The sequence below is a fragment of the Lissotriton helveticus genome, chromosome 6 (genome assembly GCF_964261635.1).
Source record: "Lissotriton helveticus chromosome 6, aLisHel1.1, whole genome shotgun sequence".
Taxonomy (NCBI): Eukaryota; Metazoa; Chordata; class Amphibia; order Caudata; family Salamandridae; genus Lissotriton; species Lissotriton helveticus.
This window is the reverse complement of record NC_136067.1, coordinates 651,181,479-651,200,324: the sequence shown is the minus strand read 5'-3', so window position 1 is coordinate 651,200,324 and position 18,846 is coordinate 651,181,479. Positions and strand designations below refer to the sequence as shown.

Sequence of the window (18,846 nt, the reverse complement as noted above, 5' to 3'; positions counted from 1 at the left end):
GTCCTGATCTCCTTGTATCGTACTACCTTACTTCAAGAACTGCCTATAAAAGGTGTTAATCTGATCCTCGTGTGGTGTCCATCTGTGGGGGGGGAAGTTACTTGTCTGTACGATCGCTGGAGACGGCCCTCACCGGAGGCCTCTCCCCTTGTGCTCGGCCGACCCTCCAGGTCCCCGTCTAACAAAAAGCGATAATAGTTTACAATCTGGTCACAAATCTAACTTTGGAATTCTCCTTATATTCGCAGATGTTTAGATTACAATGACACGGAGTGAGATTACTGGGATATTAAGCAGAACATCCAAGCAGCATAATCTGAGTAGATTGTTCGACAATGCTTGCACAGCTTGTGAATGAATATGGCTACTAATCATTGCAAAAATTGTTAAATGGCTTCTACGTTATTTGTTTTAAGTCGTGGGGAGAATCGTCTGAGGTTACTACTTACCACTGGTGTTTCAGGACCACCACTACAATTGTAGTCCAATTAGATAACCACCAGACAGGCATAACATTGGCACAACACACACAACCCAATCATATACTCATCCCACTAGCTATAACACACCTAAAACTACAGACCATACATTTAAACTCATCCTCCTAATGCTCGCTCGGCAGTACTCCATGCACCAGACAAAACAGACCTCATCAGCTATCGCAAGCTTGATGTTTGCTTCATCACAGAAACATGGTTCACTCCCACATTTTCGCACATCCTAGATGTTTTTCTTCCACAGGATACAGCAACTATTGTGGGGACTGTGCACTTAAGAAGGGAAAGGGAGGCGGCCTCACTGTCATCCATCACTCCACCCAGTCCTGTACACCAAGCAAACAAGTAACACTCAATAACATGGAGCTGCTGAAATTCAATTTATCTATCTGTGCAACTTAAACCGCAACATTTCACCTCAGCTGTAGGCCTCCTGGGCAGAACAAGGACCTTTTTGATGTATTTTAAGGTCTATACATAACCTTGTCCATCATACACACCCACACCAGCTTCTAGGGTGATTTCAAACTTACAGACAATGCAAAATAAAAAAAAAGTTATTTTGTTTTTTAAAAGGACACGCTCTTCCGCCTCATTGATTAACTCGACAGGGTACAGCAGGTTATACATCCAAAGAACTACAAAGGCCACATCCTCAATCTTGTCACCAACAATCCCATATCCTTGGGCTGGACTGACCACTTTGTCATTCCTACAACATAAGAAACAAGTTGCCTGCCTGCATGACTGAAGTTGATAACCAGATAAAATCAAATGTCTCAAGCTCAACACTGAAGACAGAAAATGCGATTATAAGCAAGAACACCTCACCATGGGATTCTAACTGGTGGCTGGCCGAACTCAGACCAACACCCAGTAACCTCAAAATCATCATTGACAGCAACGTGGGCATGACTGCATAAGTCAACACAGCGACTGTATTCTGCTTTTGCACCCTAAAGATCCTGAGAAAGATCTTTCAAATGGCTCTTATGGCTAGACTTGTGCTACATAATTAATATATACATATCCAGGAAACTCTTACGGTACTTATTAAATCTGCTACCTTACTAAAGCATTTTGGAAATTCAATAAGCATACAAACAACTATCCAAACCCTCCAGATATCAATTACTGAAATGAGAGTAACCCCGCGATGCATCACTGAGTACAATGGGAGGGATCCTCGCTTGGATGACACATTTTTAGGGCTCGCTGGTGTTGGAGCGCGAAGCGCTCCCACCAGCAAAATGTATTGTCACCGTGACGGCTTGCAAGGGAGTACAGACCGGGCCACGCGCAGATTGTGGTCTGTGAACGCGCAGATTGTCAGCGTGCGCGTGCTCCCTTCCTGGCTCCGAACGCGTGCTGCTGCTGGCGCAGGGGCTGCAATTCCACAGCCGGCCACTGGGGACAGGTCCGAGACCGTCAGGAGGAAGCTGCGTCTGAGGTAGGAGCGAGGCATCGCACTGAGCAGTGAAAAACCCCGGAGCAGCAAGGCCCCACCTCCCCCCAAACCTCCGGAGTCCGGTTAGTTTCATTCTTGTTTGTTTTTGCTGTGCAGTTCTTCCGTTTTTATTTGGAAGAGTAGTGTCAGCTTTATTTGAGCAGATCGTGCACTGCTATTATTGAATGCAAGCTTTCCCAGTCTGCCTTTTTCACTTTCGATGGTGTTTGGCTCCTGTGTCTCTTTTTTTTGTATACGAGGGTGTGCCGCAGACCTCTTCTCCTTGGTGTTTCTGCCTGTGACATTTCACAGTCTGCATATGCTGTATTGTTTATTTAAGCGTTGCAGGTAGAAAAATGTCAGACAGTGCCGAGAATGTTTCACAAAAGCTGTTCCTCCCTAAATCTCTCCTTACTTTCCCTAAACCCCTCCCATTTTGTAAATAATATTCCCCATTTTCCTGCCAATCTCTCTTGTTCCCACATTACAACTAAAACGTAGGCTTATGGGTGGAGATCTCCTCCACTTGGCATTGAGCTCCACATAGGAAAGATAGGAGTGACGGTGGTGCATCGGTTTGTGAATAGCATTTTGTAGTAAGTGGGTACTACTCCTGTATTACTACTTAACATACTACAAAATGCAGGTCGTGAACAGACCCCTCTGAATTTCAGAATAAGTACCTTGTCTCCCCAGCAGTGCCTCTAAGCATAGCAGGCTGTCCTGCCGGAGTCAACAAAAGATTTCTTGAGGTAAATGCCCTCCTCCCCAAATGGCCTAAATAAAGTTCTGTTAAGACTTCTTCCTTCCTCCGTGTCCACCAGTGTAACCCGCCTCAGCTCTTTAACACATTACAGAAAGTACTCCAGTTCTTCCTTCTGTACTAGGAAGTGATGCCTGCAAGTGGTTTGAAGAAACTGACATCTCTTTTTACTGGGAACACATCTGCTGCCTGTATACATAAGTGGTGCAAGTCTCCTCAAACACTGAGGCTTTTACAGGCTGCTTCATTAGAATCTGAAGGGTCAGATAACATCTCCCAGTAACGGGCCTTCATGTTCAGCAGGGATAACCAAACTGCTTCTCCTATAGCCTCCTTTTATACTTTATATCCCTCATAGAGTTCACTCTGCTTCTATGCTAAGTCGGTGCACTGCTGTCAAGCATAAAGGCATACACTTGGCTAGTTGTGCCAACCCTCCTCATGTTCATGGCTTCCGCTAGGCACTGTCAGATGCTTCATGATTGTGGTCTAGGATTCTCCATTTGCAACTATACTCAAAATGAGCCAGGTTACTTGTAATGATTAGAAAGGATCTCTCGGTTTAGAGAATCCGATTCTATATACAGGTGAAGGGAACGAATGCAGTATTTCTCTTTGGTACTTCGCCCTGCTGTCATCTTGAGAGAAATGCTTCACACACAGATGGGTGTTGATTACTGATGATGTGACTGAAACAAGGATGCAGTAATATTTATCCACTATCTGGAATGACTATCAGGAAATAAAGGCTTCGAGTAAGTACCCATCTTCTAGCTATACTAATCTGGGAATGTTTTACTGTAGTGTGAATAACAGTTATTTGATGACCAAACTCCTTCAGCATATGCATACACTGATGGGATGTGTTGCCTTCTTGAAAAGGTCCTCCTTGTACGCTCAATGGAGCCTGCTCCAAACCACGTCCCTTCTATCATTCTCATGGAGACGATTGTCAGCCTCATTTTGAGAGCTGTATACAAGGAACACATGTCTTCGTAGCATAAGGTCTAGGTGTAATGTGGTTAAGAGAAGTCAGGCCCACTGACATTGTATGACAGTAGAGGGCCAGTTTGTAGCTGTCTTCACAAAATTATGTGTCTACAAAAGCCAGATTATGCAACATAATGTGACACTGTCTGTTATAGTATTATTTCATTATTTTGTATCCAATCGATCCTGGCTTGGGGAAAGTTGCTTCATATAAGTAAGAGTTTAACACCTGAATGCAGCAATCTGCTACTGAAAGGTCAACAGTTAACCTGTGCATAGGGTCTGCCTTTGAGCAGAGTAATGTTTAAAAAAATTCTTTCAGAAACGTCTAGTGGTCCTGGTAATGAGTCAACTTTACCGGATTGGTGGATGACTTTTCATGAAGGACCAATCATCGGGTAGATCGGTCAGCATCACATGAGAGTTTAACTATGTGGTTTGGTTCAGGAATGTAGGAGCCGATTGGAGATTGTGGATAAGCTTTCTACTTGCTCACCCAGCAGGTGACCATGAGCTTCTGAGAGTCAAGAAAAGGCCTTGATACTTCTTGGTTTATCTACTGGACTCTGCTATCAGCCTCATTGTTCATATGCGCTTGGTTCCACTAGAGTGCTGTGAGAAGGCATGGCCTGTTGTAACTCAGTGTTCAGAATGAGAGGCACGTTTATGCATTGTCCATGGCAAGCTCGAGGGAGCACTCAGTTCTGTATCTGAAGCCTGTATCATCAGTGGATTCTGAAACAAGACAAAGGTGGAGATTGTGCACATGGGTAAGCTCTGATGGAAGTTGGGACAGAAATCTCATTGACCATTCTAAATATGAAAAGTCTGACTGCCGATACAGTCAAAACAAGCTTCCCTTCTTAAAAGTTTGCAGGTTTGTGAGACCGTGGGCCTCATTTATAGGTAGGTAGTAATTGAAAATCCTCTAAAAGTGCCCTGGCAGAACACCTGCTAGAAATAGGTCTGGATCATCCACCTTTGGCTTCCCGCACCTCAGAGTGGGGGGAGATGGTTTACTTGATGATGGAGCAGCTGCTGACTATGGCATCTGGAATTCCCGGTCCCTTGGCACAAAGCCCTCGAAAATAATGCTGTAGTGACCTCCCTTTTTAAGGTAGCTGCTCCTACCCCGTTTCCCTAATGCACTTTTTGTGAAGGACTGGCATGTAAGCCTTGGTAATGCCAGACATAAACAAGCATTTACAATGCAATAGGTCTTGGGTTAATTAAGTTTGAGCTATTGGCATTGCTAAATATTGCAACACCAACTGCAAAAAAAGCTATTGGTGTTGCATTATTTAGCAATGCCAATAGCTCAAACTTTAATAATGCGAGACCTATTGCATTGCAAATGCTTGTTCTTCCTTGATTTGAGATGTATTCTGGTGAGTGAAAAGCCATAATAGGTGGCTGCGCGTCCCTTACATGGTCATTCTTGCAGAACCCGTCTGCCGCTGACAAAAAGCTAAACATACCATATCAAATTTGAGATTGTATCACATTTATTTTTATCTAGCATGTTGGCTTCATAGACTGGAACTTCGAAGACTAAACTCTACATAACAAGTTGAAAGGGCACATCGTGTACCAGGCGGGAGACCCAAGCCAGGTGCACCCCCCCCCCCCCCCCTGACCAATTCTGGCACACATTTTTAACTTTCGCGACCAAGATGCAATCCTTCAGGCGGCCAGAATCACCCGACCGATCCGTGTCGAAAACCAAGGGTTCTCCTGGCCCGCACCCCAAAAAGCTTACAGATTTTGCTTAGCACCTTTCGTAGGTTTATGGCCTAACGAGATCTGTCCATAAACAACTCCTACGTAATGCAAGTCGGGTTGCGCCCCAAGAGGAGGTACTCCTGCAAGGTGAACGGAGAAAAAGTACCTATAACATCAACTTTTTCCTACTTGGGAGTCCTATTAGATGACCACCTGGATTGGGGTCCTTTACTTAGGAAGAAAAGGGGGGAAGTGTCTAGGACTAATGCAGCAATTTTTGGCTTCGCTAGGAAAATGGGCAAGCGCCCGATTGCGGCGATGTTAAAAATTTATCAAGCAAAGAGTGTAGAGATTGCCAGCTATGGTAGCGTATTGTGGGGATATACAGGTTTGGAGGGTATCCAGGTGGTAGAAATTTTTTTTTTTTTAAATTGTTGAGGGTTCCTAAAGGGACACTAGAAGATAACCTCGCCTTTCTGAGGGACATTCACACGCCCTCCTTATGACCAGATGCGGTCAAGGCGCTGGAAGCCGAGCAGACCGAGGACGAACTGGCCTCTGCCATCGGGGGACTCCAACCTGGCAAAGGATTGGGCCCAAACGGCGTTCCGATAGAACTGTACAAAAAGATAGCGGCTCACCTCACGCCCCCACCTCCTCACTATGTACAAGGCTAGCCTAGAGATTGGGAAGCTTCCCAGGGATCAGCGCCTAGCGACCATACTTGCGATTCACAAGGCAGGGAAACCTCCGCACGATTGTACATCATACAGACCTATTTCCCTTATGAACGCCGAGGCAAAAATACTTGCCAAGGCCCTGGCGCTTCGCCTCCAACCATACCTCACCACTTTGATCCATCCAGATCAATCGGGCTTCAAGCCCCATCGTAACACAGCCTTGAATCGACGCAGATTACATGGGGTCATACTACTATTGAAGAGGATATGGCCATCCTCTCACTGGACGCCCGCATGGCATTTGACATGGTGGAGTGGCCCTCCCTCTTTGCTGTGCTCCTGCATCTGGAATTCGGCCCCAAGTTCTGTGCCTGGATACAGCTCCTTTATAATAAACCCATGGCGCACGTCGTGGCAAACGGCCGCATCTCAAGAGACTTTGCTCTGGGTAAAGGTACTAGACAGGGCTGCCCACTGTCCCCTCCACTATTTGCAATAGTGTTGGAGCCTTTGACGGCATGGATCCGTCAGGATCCCATCATTAGGGGGCTCAAGTGGACGTCGGGATGGGAAGACCGCATATCCTTATATGCTGATGATATTTTACTCTACATGGCGTCTCCCGCCTTGTCACTAAATAGTCTCCTAGACATCTGTGCGGTCTATGGTAGAGCCTCAGGCTACACCATTAACTGGTCGCAATCACTGCAGTATATCTTACATGGCCCTCCCCCAAAACTACCACGCAATTGTGATACCCAGATAGCGAGTCAGGGTTTTAGGTACCTTGGCATATATATTACCCCCCAGATTGCACAATTCACAGACGAAAACCTAATGAAGCCCCTAGTTGACTTCCGCCGTGACGTGAAGCATTGGCGATCTCTCCCACTCACGCTACTCGACAGAGCAGCACTTTTTAAAATTATGGCACTGCCCAGATTTTTATATGTCCTACAAAATACCCCCTTTTACATTCTCCACTCCTTTAATTTGTTAAATGCTGAGGTAACCAAACTCCTTTGGGACCGTGGGACACCTCGCATCGCCTCGAATAAACTTGTTAAAGGGTGGTATGATGGCGGCATCGCTCTTCTCGATACAAACTTACTATTGGGCATCGCAACTCGCTGTAATAAACCAGTGGCTCCATGCACCGCAGGACGAGCCCGCGTTCCGGATGGATCGCCATCTCCTGGACGTTGAGGGGATAATGGGAGCATTGTACAACAATACTAAAAAGTCACTACACAGGCCCCACGGCCCACACACTGCGCATCTGGCATGAGGCACTGAGAGGGATGGGATGGGAGGGGAGGGGAAATTAACGCAGGCTATGCCTTTATGGGACTTTAAACGACTTGGAAGATTGAGAAACACCAAGGGCTTCCACCAGTGGGACCTCGTAGGGATCTCCAGGGTGGGGGACCTATGGCAGAGGGGGGAGATGGTGTAACTCACCAAGCTACAGGACACATACAAGCTTGAGATGACCGAAGCCTATCAATACGCTCAGATACGACACGCTTTGCAGGCAGTGATCCCAGCGGGCACACAGCTACCTGACTCTTCACCGCTAAAGGACAGACTACTCACGGACCACCTCCACATGAAAGCCATATCCCGGACCTATCGGAAAATAATAAACAATCAACAGGATCCAACATTGATCCTAAAAGTTAGGTGGGAGGTAGAGGTGGGCGACCTTGATGAAGAAGAATGGCAGACGGCCCTAATGTGCCCACGGGAAGTGGCGATACCCTCCACCCATAGGCTACTCCAATTGAAAGTCCTACACCGCATCTATTACACAAGAACTCTATTGCATAAGATAGGTAGGGCAGACACACCACTTTGTCTCCAGCAAAGTGGTGCTGAGGGTACTTTCTGGCACACACTCTTGGAGTGCCCACGAATTGCATCCTTTTGGATCTCTGTTCTGCGCACAATGCCCCAAGTCACTAATGTCACTGTACAGCTCGCCCCTAAATGCTGCCTTCTGAACATTTGGGACCCCGAAGCCTGACACATGCAGACCAAGCCTGGGTCACATTGGGAAGGACGTTGGCCAAAAGAAACCTAGCTCAGCGTTTGAGTTCTGAACAGTTCCCGACATCACAGCAATGGTGTTGCGACATGGACTATACAATGGTAACAGATAAAGCTGTCTACATCCACAAAGGCTGCCCCAAGAAATGGACACGAATATGGGGAAAGTGGAATCATTAGAGGGGATATAAGCGAGCCGCCACCACCCAAACTAAACAGGACGGACGATAGCGACTAAGCAGCGTAGCTTGATAGGTCGGGCCTGCCACACGGAATCACAACTAAGAGGTATACTGGGCTGAACAAAATGATTTTTATTTTAAACTGTGCCATGACTCTTTTGTACAAACTTTTACTTTCACTGATGTGTGCCTCTAATCGATTTGTATTGCACTTTCTGTTGGTTGATATTTGCCAATCGTTAATAAACACAATTAAAAAGCCAGCATATACTGCCCAATCAAAAATGACTACATGCACTAAACTTTACAACTAATGTAGAAGTGAGCCCTCAAAGATTTTAAATGGGAGGCCTAGAATAATATGATCCAAGACCTACACAGGCTAGCTGGTTACTGCATGATGTGGTGAGACAAGCGAGTCATGGGTGTGAGTACTGGTCTTGTAAAGGGTGAATTATGGGGGAGTGCTGGGTGTAGTTAGCTTCTTCCCTTCTCCAAGGATCTTCAGTCCTTTTGGTTCCCTTAGTTACTCTGATGATCCATACTCTCGTGTGATAAAGTCAAACAGTGCACCCGTGTCTCGTCGTCAGTGCCCGTACGCTGCTGCTGCGTGCTTTGCACGGTGGCACAAGTGCACACATGCTGTGTGTCTAATTTTCCAATCTTTGTGAATAAACCAGGATGGCGCAAGGAGATGTGACCTCAACACTGTTTTCGTAAACTTCATGGAGTTTGACGCCACGTTCTCATTGTTTGTATGGATAGTTTATAGGGCTTTAGTGTTAACATCAAAGCCAACGAGACACTGTACAGAGATGTGGTTCTGTGGCAGATACACACAGAGAGCGGCCTGGGGTCGAGGCTCTCATTGTGCACGTTTCTTCCCACCCACGGAAGAGGCAGACTCTTCGGTACGAGAAGCGTTCCACCTCTGCGAAACCCCTGTGAGTATGAGCCGCACCTCCAGGCGCACCATCTCCAATGCAGGTTTAAAATATCCCCAGCAGTGAGTCACTGCCGAGCTTCTGCCTCTTTTCCACCCAAAGCGATACTTAAAAATTATCATATCGGTCAAGTAAGATGTTGGAGAGAGTGGGTTAAAAGGGGTTCACATCGGGATTAAACAATCAAAGGAGATGCGCCATGGCGCAGCGCCTGCGCGACGCATGCAGCAATCTCCAGTTAAGGGCTTTGGGGGGCAGCGTATACTTGGGGGAATCTCTTCTGCTGCAGTTGGCAGTCAGGATTCAACAGCTGGGACTGGCAGGATGTGTGGGTGGCACAGGTTGGCAGGCCTTGACGAGTGCCCACCTACCTACCTTCTGAGTAGGGCTGTCAGTCAGGAACAGCATCACTTGTTCAGGGGGATGGGGTGGACCGCTGGGCTTCGTAAGCCAAGGCAGCTACTATGTCCCCCACACAGCTTCCGGTCCAGTGTGGCCATGGCCCCACCCTCCCCCTGGGCATGGTCTTCCCCCTGCTGATAAGTTGCCACGGGCAGGCTTTGTTTTTAGGTTTAACCTTGGTTTGTTCACTGGTTTTATTCCACTGTGTCCGTTTATTGAGTTTTTTCATTTTATTAGATTGTGCCTATGTGTTTTTTCTTCCTCGAGCTAGCCTCTTCTTTTTGTAGAAAGCTCTCAGCGGTTTCAAATGTGCTGCCGCCCGTTCTCTCTGCTGGCACAAGGTTTTATGTCCCGAGTCTGTAGAGGGCACACAGTGTTCAGACTGAGGCTTTCTTCACTATCCAGTGGTAGCTGGGCCTTGGAGGCCTCTTTCAGGAGAGGCTCTAGGGAGGTTGGCGTGATGCAGTCGCAGATAAAGCCAATCCCTACCCACACACGTATTGCATTTGAAAAGGAAGTGGTCTATTAATGCATATGCTATTAAGCAGGAAGATAAAGTTCTAAAAAGAAGCCACAATGGTGCAGCCTTATCAGTTCTAGAGATATGACCCTGATCCCTCCCAAAAAAAAAGCTTTGACACAAAGTTGGTGGCTAACCAGATAAAAGATATGATTTCTGGCATGGTTTTTCAAAGGAGTATTGTTAGACTGTTAGTCAATGGCAACTGTTTGTGATGCTGTTAGACAAGCCTATAGAAAGAAATGACTGGCCCGCCAGTCCTTCCTGGAAATATGAACCCCAAAAAACTTGAACACAGACTCTATGACATAGAGGGGACTGCTCTAGACTAGATTGAGTCCTACCTTCGAAACAGAACTGATGTCATCCATACCCCAGCTTTCTCATCCAATCCATACTCCACAAAAGCAGGGGTCCCTCAGGCTCTATCGTATCGCCCATGCTTTTCAACATCTACATGCAGTCATTACTGGTACTAATAAATCAATTTCACCTAACGTGCTACAACTATGCAGAAGACACACAAATACTCCTTCAACTGGAAAGCCCCAATGACATTGGAAACTCTCCAATTTTCTGTTGTCTCAGAGCCGTGGATCAGTGGATGTCTTGGAGCTAATCTCAAATTGAAAATTTCCAATACGGAAATACTCACGTGGGGCGAGTGGAAACATTATGACCCACTTGCCGCCTGGCCTGATGAACTGGGATCACCACCTAAAGTTTTGAAGGAAGTAAGAAACCTCAGAATGACCATGGACTCCAAGCTATTAATGAATGCCCAAGTGGACAAACTAGTAAGTTCAAACTTGGTTACTATAAAAACTCCGCAACAAATCGTCTTCCATTTGGGATTTCCGCCACACAAGGTCCAAGCTACCATCTCCCTTGTTCTGTCTAAACTCGATTACACCAATAGCCTCTACCACAAATCACCTTTACCGACCATGAAAAGACTACAACCGATTCAGAACTCAGCTGCCAGACTACTCTTGAATATCAAGCCGCGAGACCACATCTAACCTGCCTTGAAAGCCCTGCATTGGTTATTGGTTGCCAGAAGATCCACGTTCAAGTTGCTTTGTATCACCCACAAGGTGATACATAGAATGGGACAGCTCTTCATAAGGAATAAAATCACCAAACACATTCAACAAAGGAACCTCGCCTCAAAATCCCAAGATACAAGAAAAAAAAACATGGCTGGCACATCCTTCTCTGTTCAAGCAGCCAAACTATGGAACTCTTTACCCCCAACATAAGATCCACGTACGGCTCCCATATCTTCAGAAAATTACTCAAGAATTTGCTCTTGCCCACATAAGCACCGTACGCAAACATAAATATACAGCATATCTCTGTATATCAACATTTATTTGTACTATAGATATGTGCTTATCTTTGTGTATTGTTTTGTATAAACATGTAGAATAATTATGTTAAAAAATATATAAAATACATTTTTAAGTACAACAATGCTTGAAAACCAGATTTTATCTAATGCATCTTTAAATCTATATATACGTACTTCCTTTATGCATCTATATACCTTCCATGTATTTGGATCTATATATTTATTATTTTTTGCCTAAAAAAGCATAGTCAATGCACTACCCTATTTCTCATCCTATACCTCTATCAATATCTTTCATCTACATATACTTACCTTCTTTATGCCTCTATATACTTTCCATGTACATATGGATGTATATATTTATTACTTTCTTCTAATTCAGCATATCCAATGCATTACCCCATCTCTAACCCTATACCTCTCTCAATATATCTTCTACCCCAACTTTCTAACTCATCTCAAAATTCTTTCTACTACTCTTTCCAATGCACTACCCTATTTCTCAGCCTATACCTCTACCAATATATCCTCTACATCCACTCTCTCATTTATCCCAAACCCCATGCCACTACTATGATCCCCAAAATAACCCTTTCTAGACTCTCCCCTACTCCACCCCTCCTTGAATGATCAGACACCCCTTTTACTATACCGATCCCCCAAAACAAGCCTCTAGACTCTTCCCTCGAGTTTCTTCCCCTCCGTATCCCTTTTTACCATCCCAAGCCTCCTCCTACTGCTATGATCTTCAAAACAAAAAAGTCTAAATCCTTAACTCTTCTATCCCTTCACTATCCCTTTCAATCAAAATAACAGACCAACATGTCCACTTCTATTATGTCATATTTTACAATACTAATTCACCACTAATCCAGTATGGGTTCCAGAGTAGTGTGCTACTCGCCGAAAAAGAACTAAAAACCCTCATATGGGGTAGCAAGCACTATCTAAATGTAAACCTTTTTCCTTCTTCTATCCCTTTGCTACCCTTCTCTATCCAAAACACTGAATCACATAGCCACCACTCAAATTACTTTCACATTTCACTATACTAATTCAAGACTAATCCTTTATGGTTTTCTGAGTAGCACGCTGCGCGCCGAAAAAGCGCTTTGACGCCTCGTCAGGGGTAGTAAGCGCTATATAAATCCAATTACAATACAATGTTTTAGGCTACTTCTTTAGCAACCTTAGCATTTCTTTTATAAAGGCTGTTTAAAAAGTTGTGTTTCAGTACATAAAAAAATGAATTTGTTTTGAAGGAAAAACAGATTTTTCTCTGCATCGTGAAGACTAATACGAGACGGGTCTCTTTTTATGGGGGGGTCGTGGGAGACCTGAATAACAATAAAGAAGCCTTATCCATGCACACTTCATGGACGTGCCTCTTCTTCGTGGGAGCAGGATTGTTTTCTTTGATATATATATATATACACATATATATAGATATAGATATATATATGTACACATACATATACATACATACATATACATACATATACATACATACACACATATACATATACACATATACATATACGCATACATACATATATACACACTCGTTAGTTCACTGCCCGAGCAGTTCCCAGCCAGCGGCGTTGATGCCACCCGTGGCGGCAGCAGCCACCTCGATCTGCAAAGATTCCTCTATTACACCATCCAGCGTAAAACAAGGGACAGCACACCAGGAAACAGCATAAAACTTTATTGTGCACAAGTATCTAAGGACGACGCGTTTCGGCCTTTACCTTTGTCAAGTGACTTCCTGAACCTCTATTCGCCATTGGTGCCGTACTTGGTGCATCGACATAGAAGAAATACTATGCATAGTTTTCCATGGGGACTAAACATAATTCATTGCAATTGCACAATACATCATAGATTTTTACTCTAATGTTTTGTTTGGAGCGCTACCAATCTGATGCGCGTATATTGAGCGACAACATTTCAACATTTATATATACTGATGATTGCTTGCTCTGTATATTACAATATTTCATTATTAATGCATAAATGTAAAAATCATAATAAACGTGCACCCCAACTATTGCAAAAGTATGTGTATGTATGCCTCTATTAAACGCTACGTAAATTTCCTTTAACAAATTAGGTAAGCTTGGCTGTGACCAATTATTCCAATTGGAATACATGAGCAATTACCACAATTGTGGGGTCTCATTAGGAAGCTGCAGAGACTTCCGTGGCACGCATCCTCACCTCAGCACATATTTTCCCACACCAAAACACTTAGACACGCTAGATTAATAGTTTTGCACACCTGCACTTTCCCATCACACTATATCCCCGTATACCTAGCACTTGATAAAGGAAATTTCCTGAGCTTCATATTAAGGCCGTAAAGCTTACTATGGTGTATTTTAGACGTAGCATTTAATAGAGGCATACATACAAATACTTTTGCAATAGTTGGGGTGCACGTTTATTATGATTTTTACATTTATGCATTAATAATTAAATATTGTAATATTCAGAGCAAGCAATCATCAGTATATATAAATGTTGAAATGTTGTTGGCTCAATATACGCGCATCAGATTGGTAGCGCTCCAAACAAAGCAGAGTAAAAATCAAAATATAATTTTGCTGTAATTTAATTTTACTGCAACAGCTATAGTTTACATTTGTGGCTATTATCAACTGTTATTTGATGTATTGTGCAATTGCAATGAATTATGTTTAGTCCCACATGGAAAACTATGCATAGTATTTCTTCTATGTCGATGCACCAAGTACGTGTATTTCAATGGCGAATAGAGGTTCAGGAAGTCACTTGACAAAGGCAAACACCGAAACGCGTATTGCTTAATAACTCGCATATTTCATCACTCATGACATGGTCGGTGACATCACTGATGACCTCACTGATATCTCAAGGCTTCCACCTCCCTCCTTCAGTCTGGACTTGGGGAAATCGCCAGGTGGATGAATCTTAACCATCTCAACCTAAATGGAGGGAAGACAGAAGTCCTGGTCCTTGGGAAAAAACAAGATCTTTGGACCTCCAGGCATTGGCCTTCTGAGTTAGGTCCGCTTCCGTCTCCATCTGAGCACGTGCGAAATTTGGGGGTGATCATCGACAATGGTCTGACAATGCAATGTCAGGCAAACAAAGTTTCTTCCACTTGTTTTACCATCTTGCGTTGGTTGAAGAAGATTCTTTGGATGCTGCCCACCGACACCCAGAGATCTGTGGTGAACGCCTTGTTTACCTCCCGGTTGGACAATGGTAATATACTCTACCTGGGGGTGACCAAGGCAGTCACTAGACGCCTCCAGCTAGTGCAGAATGCCGCGGCACGACTGCTCAGTGGCTGTCGTAAAACTGACCATATAACGGGACGTCTCCGTGATCTTCACTGGCTGAAGGTGGAGAGCCGAGTGAAATTTAAGGCGCTCAGTTATATGCACAACATTAGAATGAGAAATGCTCCCAGCTATCTGCAATCTCTTATCAATGTCTACTCCCCTTCTCGCTCCCTCCGTTCCTCTTCCCAAATTCTTTTCACTGTGCCCAAGTTTAGACTGTCCAGAATAGGCGGAAGGTCTTTTTCTTTTTTGGGACTCTCGACATTCACTCAGAAGACTGTTATGCCAGTTTTCGCAAAAGCCGACAAGACCTGGCTTTTCAGTCAATAGCTGTATTCTTCTTGTGCCTACTGCTTGTTGCCATTTCTTAGCGCCGGGAAACCCTTTCGGGTAGCTGTCGCGCTTTATAAACTGAATAAATAAATAAATGACAATCATGTGAGCAAGTGTTTTAAGAGTTTATGCTTGTTAAACGCAAACTAAACTACTACAAAAGGAAAATTAGTATACTAGGTGCGGTACTACGGAGTGGTATTACTTATAACATATGTTAAGTGAGTGGCTGTGTAACTGTATGGATCCTTGGGTGCATGGGTGTGTAAGTGGCTGTGTGGGTGTATACATCTATGTGGGAGAAACTCTGGGTGAGTGAGATGTTTTGTGAGTGGTGGTATTGGAGAGTGAATGGGTATGGTATGTGGCTGTATGGGTGAATATGTAGCTTTCTGAATGGTTGTATGGGTGAATGACTGTTTGACTGGGTGTTTGGTTAAGTGAGCTGTGTGTGAGTAGTGTATTGGAGTGTCTGTGTGAATGGCTGTATAGGTGAGCGAGCGGATGTGTGAGTACTTGTCTGGATGTGTGAATGGGTAAGTGACTGTGTGGGTGGGTGAGTGGTTATATGGGTGAGTGGCTGTTGAGAGGCCGTATGGGTGAGTGAGCAGGTGTGTGAGTGACTGTGTAGGTGAATAAGTGGGTGTGTGAACAGCTGTGTGGCTGTCTGAATGGGTATACCGGTTAGTGACTATATCAGTAGCTATATGTGTGAGTGAATGGTTGTGTGAGTGGCTGCACAATGGAGGGAATGGGTGTGTGAGTGGCTCTATTGAAGAGTGAGTGGGTATGCGAGTACTGCCATGGGTCTGTGAATGGGTATGTGATTGATTGTGTGGGTGTCTGAGTGGGCAGACGAGAGGCTGTATGGAGGTGGCACTAGTACTGTGGATGATGTAAACACTGATGTAATTTGAGATGTCGTCAGCGAAGTCACTGACTATGCCATGAGTGATGTAATATGTGAAGTCATAAGCAGTGCATTGTGGGGGCATAAGGTAAAGTTAGCTCATGTAACTATAACTGCTGAATTTCACTAGATTTGAATGAGTGAAATCTGAGCCCAACTACAAAGTCCCTGTAACCTTTAGTTTTGAAAAGTGCTTTTCTATGTTTTTCTAACTGGTAGTCACGTTTGCAGAGTGGTGGAGAAAGGGGGTGGGGCCTCCGAACAGCTCTCAGGAATCCTGCTCTGTGGGACTTACTGGAGGTAACAAGAGAGCTTTTTGGCACGCCCAAGAACTTCATCCACCAACCAGTAGTGCACAAGGAGTTGCGTTTGAAGAGTGGTGAAAAAAGGGAGCATAGCCTCTTTAGCCCTCTCAGCAATCGCGCTCTGTGGGACTTACTGAAGTTAACAGGAGGGGTTGTTGGCCTCAAAGGACCATCTGCATCAAAAGGGGCTTCATCCCCCACCCAGATGTGCACCAGGAGGCAGGTTTGCAGAGTGGTGGAGAAAGGGGGCGGAGACAGCGACAATGTGCTGGCCAGGCCTATTTTTTTTTTAAATATTTATTCTGGGAGAGGGGCTGCGCAGCCAATTTCCCTGACCGATTTCAGCCCCAGGGATCCCATCTGTCGGGGTCCAGGCGACTCAATAGTGGGTGCCCTGGTCCTACCCAGGGCACGCACTCGCCAACAATAGGGATTGCGGGGGAATTCCTGAAGGGCCCTGTGGTCCCTGCCGTCCCCCGCCTTCAATGAGAGCTGGCATTGTTTTTACAAAGAGGGAGCTGCTAACATGCAGCTCTGTCTCTGTAAAAGAAATTTTGCTCCGCTCCTAGCAAGCATGAGCATTTTGTATGCTCTTGGTTGCTAGAAGCAGAGCAAAATTTGCTATGGCTTGGCGGGAGCGGTAAAGCTCCTGCCAAGAAATAGCAAAATGCTATGTCCCCAGGACATGGGAGGAGCCGTGCCTTGGGGGAGGGGAGGTTGCGGTACGCAGGGCCATGTATGGCTCTAGGAGGGGTCTGTGCGGCCCCCTATATTGCAGGACCCAGCCTCACTTTAATTCTTACCATTTGACCCAGGGAGGTGTTGGTCCCCATCCCTGCCCCACGGCCCCTCTGCGTTCATTTAATAACCCCGGGGAGGTGTCGGTCCCCGGGGCTGCGGGGTCATGGTTCCTCCTATATTTATGGTATGTTTATTCCCAGGGAGGTGGTGGTCCCCCTCCTACATATATTGGACATGCCCCAGAACCTGGGCCACCCGGGGCTGATTAGAAACGAAGCACAGTAGCCCGTATGATTTTTTTTGTCAACATTTTCTGCGGGGTTTGTGGATCCAACGCGAGTTCCGCTGAAATCTCTTTTTTAATGCTGTTTTGGCCCCTAGGCTTGTGGGACACCACCTCCTTCCCCCTCCATCCAAGTGTGCTTGGGGTCAGGGTGTGTCTACCCTACCCCTTTTTTATTTTTTGTTTTACATGTTTTTTCTGTGACCAAGTCACAAGATGGTTGCAGCATTTCCTGATTTGAAGTATTGCCAGACAATCAGATCTTAGCACGAGTGGGAGGGGTCACAAACCTTTTGTGTCCCTAGTTGTACATCACAAAAACCTGTGGAGAAGTGGGGCTCAATGGTTAGAGCGGCAGACCCTGATGCAGAGGTCTAGCCCAGGACCAGGGTTCAATTCCCCGCCTCGGCGGGTCTTGAGCTCAAAAATTCCACGGACCTGATAATTCTCGCCTCGGTGCCTATTCCAATCATGGAGTCCCACTCTGCAACTCTGGGCAATAGCTTGCTTAATCTCCACAACGGACCCCACAACGCTAAGGATGCCTGGCCTCCACCTTGGGGGTGCCCAGGAGTGGACACCTCACAGGGAAAGCCAGGATGGGTTCCACAGCGGTATTCGTACAAGCGCCTTGAGACCCTTGCGGGTGAGTAGTGCGCTATACAAGTACCAATTTACAATTTTATAAATAACTTAGCAACTACTGACTTATTTACACCAATTCACAAAAAGACCGCTTTTTGGACCAGCAGCTAACTTTCTGCCAAATTTGATGTAATTACGTTCAGCAGTACGGGTACTTAGGGAAAATGCGTTTTTGTCCCCCCTTTTTAGGTCACGGTCTGCGTAGGCTGCGCTTGCGCAGTCTCGCCTGCGATATCCTATGTTTTTGAGTGTGGGGCTTGAACCCGCCCCTCTTCTCCATTGGCTGGCTTCCTAAATGGAGGCTGTGTGTGTGGGTGGGGCTCTGTGTGTGTGGGGGGCTCTGTGTGTGTGGGGGGGGCTCTGTGTGTGTGGGGGGGGCTCTGTGTGTGTGGGGGGGGCTCTGTGTGTGTGGGGGGGGCTCTGTGTGTGTGGGGGGGGCTCTGTGTGTGTGGGGGGGGCTCTGTGTGTGTGGGGGGGGCTCTGTGTGTGTGGGGGGGGCTCTGTGTGTGTGGGGGGGGCTCTGTGTGTGTGGGGGGGGCTCTGTGTGTGTGGGGGGGGCTCTGTGTGTGTGGGGGGGGGCTCTGTGTGTGTGGGGGGGGGCTCTGTGTGTGTGGGGGGGCTCTGTGTGTGTGGGGGGGGCTCTGTGTGTGTGGGGGCGCTCTGTGTGTGTGGGGGCGCTATGTGTGTGGGGGCGCTCTGTGTGTGTGGGGGCGCTCTGTGTGTGTGGTGGCGCTCTGTGTGCGTGTGTGG

General features: G+C 45.9%; 1 protein-coding gene across 4 annotated transcripts in view; it reads right to left on the bottom strand.

Moving 5' to 3' along the window:
* Positions 1-18,846, bottom strand: part of TTK (TTK protein kinase) — an 894,856-nt gene that overhangs the window by 613,796 nt on the left and 262,214 nt on the right. The gene's annotated exons all lie outside the window — the stretch shown is intronic.